Source organism: Lepidochelys kempii, chromosome 11 (genome assembly GCF_965140265.1).
Source record: "Lepidochelys kempii isolate rLepKem1 chromosome 11, rLepKem1.hap2, whole genome shotgun sequence".
In the NCBI taxonomy this organism is placed as follows: Eukaryota; Metazoa; Chordata; order Testudines; family Cheloniidae; genus Lepidochelys; species Lepidochelys kempii.
The window spans coordinates 75,025,727-75,030,182 of record NC_133266.1 but is presented as its reverse complement, the minus strand read 5'-3'; the positions used below and the strand labels follow the sequence as shown (position 1 = coordinate 75,030,182).

General features: G+C 47.2%; 1 non-coding gene across 1 annotated transcript; it reads left to right on the top strand.

Annotated features, from left to right (window-relative positions):
- Nucleotides 1–3,366: 3,366 nt before the first annotated feature.
- Nucleotides 3,367–3,438, top strand: TRNAD-GUC (transfer RNA aspartic acid (anticodon GUC)). Its single transcript has one exon. It is a non-coding gene; the product is annotated as a tRNA-Asp (tRNA).
- Nucleotides 3,439–4,456: the final 1,018 nt, after the last annotated feature.

Sequence of the window (4,456 nt, the reverse complement as noted above, 5' to 3'; positions counted from 1 at the left end):
AGCTGGTCACCCTAAGTAATTGAAGCTTGCCCTTGGGTTCATATCTGTCATACTGCATAGCATAGTCCCTTGCGGATGCTTGTCCTCATGCTAAAATCTGCTACACATATGTTTCCTATGGCAACTTGTAACTGCTAAGGAGAAGACCCAGGACTGGGTCAGTACTGAGCAGGGGTGTGCACTGGAATAAAAATCTGACTGCTTTTGGGAGGATACTTTCTGTGCCCGTGCAGCTGGCTAATACCCCTGCCCGCCAAGCGGCTGGAGGAGCTGGTTCTCCCTCCCGTGGCCCCAAGGCCAGAGATGTCATCTGCCATGCCGACCCCAGAGGAGTTCTGTGCATCCACAGATGGGGGGGTCCATGCCCATGCTTCTCCCCCCCCCCACCCCGCGCACACCCCGGTACTGAGTTTTGCACTCCAGGCCCAAAGGGCATACGGGACCTGTGGGAATTGGATGTGCAAGGAAACCAGGTATGGGGCTGCAAGAAATGGCCCCTTTCTAGCACTGGCCACAGGTCATGAGGGGGCTTGGAAAAAGTTGGCAGGACTGTTTAGAAGCTCACAGCTACAGAGGTTATTTTTGCTCACTCTTGGCTCTTTGTAACAGCACTAGACCTGCAGCTGCTGCGATTCGAGGGTACTTCAGCAGTGTATTTTGGGAAATGGGGCTACAGCCTCACTCAGAAACACTCACTGATTGACGTCGTGTCGCATCCAAGATGCTTGGTCCGAAGGAGGATTACTGGGGAAGGAGACATCCCAGCAGTCAGGTCAGAATCCCTTTACAGGGCACAGGTTGTAAAGACACGTATTATTCACTTGAGACCTTTGGGTTTGACCAGGCTGGCTGTATCTCAATTCCAGCCCCTCCTCCGGCACAGGGTCAACACCCAAGTCAAGATGACCTTCTTAAATGCGAGTAGCTGCTCTTCTGTGCTTTGTTTTGAGCAGCAGAGAGGGACACCAAAATGCCCATCCCATTACAGTGCCTGCACACGTCACCCTGCTACTGTGCAACTTGTCACCTGGCCCCGATGTCATCAGTCTGTTCATTTTTGCCCTTGTTACAAATAATCATAGAATCCTAGAATACCAGGGTTGGAAGTGACCTCAGGAGGTCATCTAGTCCAACCCCCTGCTCAAAGCAGGACCAATCCCCAACTAAGATCCGACTTGCGGTCAGGAGGGGACGCTACCCCGGTCTGTGATTAACCTGGCTGCACCAGATCAGTAATAACACTGGGAGCTCTGAGATGCCTGGAATAAAGCTGTACAGTGTGGTCAGGGACACTCAGCGCAACGCATATGTCATAAATATAAAGGGAAGGGTAAACCCCTTTGAAATCCCTCCTGGCCAGGGGAAAGCTCCTCTCACCTGTAAAGGGTTAAGAAGCTAAAGGTAACCTCGCTGGCACCTGACCAAAATGACCAATGAGGAGAGAAGATACTTTCAAAAGCTGGGAGGAGGGAGAGAAACAAAGGGTCTGTGTCTGTCTATATGCTGGTCTTTACCGGGGAAAGACCAGGAATGGAGTCTTAGAACTTTTAGTAAGTAATCTAGCTAGGTATGTGTTAGATTATGATTTCTTTAAATGGCTGAGAAAAGAATTGTGCTGAATAGAATAACTATTTCTGTCTGTGTATCTTTTTTGTAACTTAAGGTTTTGCCTAGAGGGGTTCTCTATGTTTTTGAATCTAATTACCCTGTAAGATATCTACCATCCTGATTTTACAGGGGGGATTTCTTTATTTCTATTTACTTCTATTTTTATTAAAAGTCTTCTTGTAAGAAAACTGAATGCTTTTTCATTGTTCTCAGATCCAAGGGTTTGGGTCTGTGGTCACCTATGCAAATTGGTAAGGCTTTTTATCCAACATTTCCCAGGAAAGGGGGGGTGCAAGTGTTGGGAGGATTGTTCATTGTTCTTAAGATCCAAGGGTCTGGGTCTGTAGTCACCTAGGCTAATTGGTGAGGCTTTTTACCAAACCTTGTCCAGGAAGTGGGGTGCAAGGTTTTGGGAAGTATTTTGGGGGGAAGGACGCGTCCAAACAGCTCTTCCCCAGTAACCAGTATTAGTTTGGTGGTGGTAGCAGCCAATCCAAGGACAACGGGTGGAATATTTTGTACCTTGGGGAAGTTTTGACCTAAGCTGGTAAAGATAAGCTTAGGAGGTTTTTCATGGAGGTCCCCACATCTGTACCCTAGAGTTCAGAGTGGGGGAGGAACCTTGACAGCATAATAAATGTGGGGTCTTTCTGTTTGCCTTCTTGTTGTGAGCCCTTAGGGGTCATTTATTCCAGCTTTTCTCCACAACCAGGAGGACTAGAAACTGACATCTTTAGTGAAAGGTGAGCTTCTCATCTCTGGGGCTTTAAGTAAAACACCAAACAGTGTGAGACTCATGATAAAATCACGAGAGGTGGAAATGCTGTCATTAATTTGCTCTGAGCTGTGATCTTTACTGAAACGTCTGCAACAACACTCTTGTATGTTTTACACCAACGAATCTGACATTACACCTGGCTGAGTAGGTAACAGCTACACACATTCTCCTAGCTCTCATAATGCTTGTCTATTTTCTTTGGAGTCCCGAATGGCTCTCACTGTGTTTGGTGTACCACCCACCTCCCACCCAGATCAGCAGCATGGCCTGGAGGAATGAAGGCCTGTCTTGACTTTAACATGTCAAAGCCTGTGTCAGCCAAGAGGGACTTAAGCTGTCAACGCAAGGGAACAAGTGCCAGGAATCTGAATCCAAGAGCTATGGGGAGAATTATAGAATCATAGGACTGGAAGCGACCTCGAGAGGTCATCTAGTCCAGTCCCCTGCACTCATGGCAGGACTAAGTATTATCTAGACCATCCCTGACACTTGCTTGTCTAACCTGCCCTTAAAAACCTCCAATGATGGAGATTCCACAATTATTATTATTAGATTATTAGAAGCTAGTAATCAAGGCCAGACAGATATCAACAGAGCACCTAGGCCTCCGATTAGTGCTCTGATGTGTAAGGTCACTAAAGAGTCTGCGGGTGAAATCCTGGGTGGGACTTTTACCACTGACTTCAGTGGGACCAGGACTTCACCCTGAGCGCTCACAATAAACAGGCAGGACTGGGAGGCAGAGCGTAGGACAGTGAGAAGTACGGGGGGAGGGATAGCTCAGTGGTTTGAGCCTGCTAAACCCAGGGTTGTGAGTTCAATCCCTGAGGAGGCCATTTAGGGATCTGGGGCAAAAATTGGGGATTGGTCCTGCTTTGAGCAGGGGGCTGGACTAGATGACCTCCTGAGGTCCCTTCCAACCCTGATATTCTATGATTCTATGAGAAGTCACATCTGGTGCTCAGTAGCACAGAACTACTTCCTCGTTAGTATAGTGGTGAGTATCCCCGCCTGTCACACGGGAGACCGGGGTTCAATTCCCCGACGGGGAGGGTGACCTCTTTTGATGATTTAACTGGGAATTGGTCCTGCTTCGAACAGGGGGTTGGACTAGATGACCTTCTGGGGTCCCTTCCAACCCTGATATTCTAACTAGGGAACAAATCCCAAAAAAGAGCCACTGGGTCCTGGATGAAGGAATAGAGAGGAGGCAGAGGCTTTCTCTCGTGTAATGTGTAACTAGGGGCTATTCCAGTGTCAGATCTGCAGAACAGTGTTCCTCTGAAAACCATACTGAGCACAAAGCAAGCTGGGATTAATGGCCAGACTCATATGTGAAGTCGCTGAGGCTAATTTAAGTGAGTAGGAGTTGGCCCCATATGTACAAGTTCTTGAAATGCAGACTATGGAGGCCTGTCAGTACAAGAAGAGGGTTAGTTGTGAGCCTGACCATTCTTTCCTGGCTCTATTTCCTGAGGACTGAGCCCGTGTTTGCATTGTGTAGCGTGAGGAGCTCAGGTAACCCCATGTAACTCAAGGCCTGGTGAAAGAGGAATAGATCTGAATACATTACTCGCTGCAGCAAAGAGCTTCCCAGATATTTAGCTGGGAGTTCAAATCATTTGCTTCACAGTGGACATGACTGTAGCTAACACTTCTGACAGATCATCATATTAAGTGGCCCTAATAATCTGTAACAGCTGTGCCTAACACAGGCAAGTATAATTATCAATTCAATTAACTACATTGAAAAATACAGAAAGCAGTGAACTTCATAAGTGAGGCGGGCTGTCACTTACCACGTGAAATGAACATGATCAACTGGGGTAAGACAAGACTGAAAACAGTCACCAAATTTGTTCAGTCGCAGTTTTGATCCCACCCAGATCCAAATAAATGAGAAATTATCCAGATTAGTCACTCCCTAGCACAATTAATACTCATTTGCGGTTCTGTTTCACTAAAGTCCTCCAAAGGATGCTGTGTGCACTTTCAGTTTTGCATGTGTGACCTGGGAACAGGGGAGATTTTTCTGGTGGCAAACCTGGTTTTTGGAGATGGGAACATGTT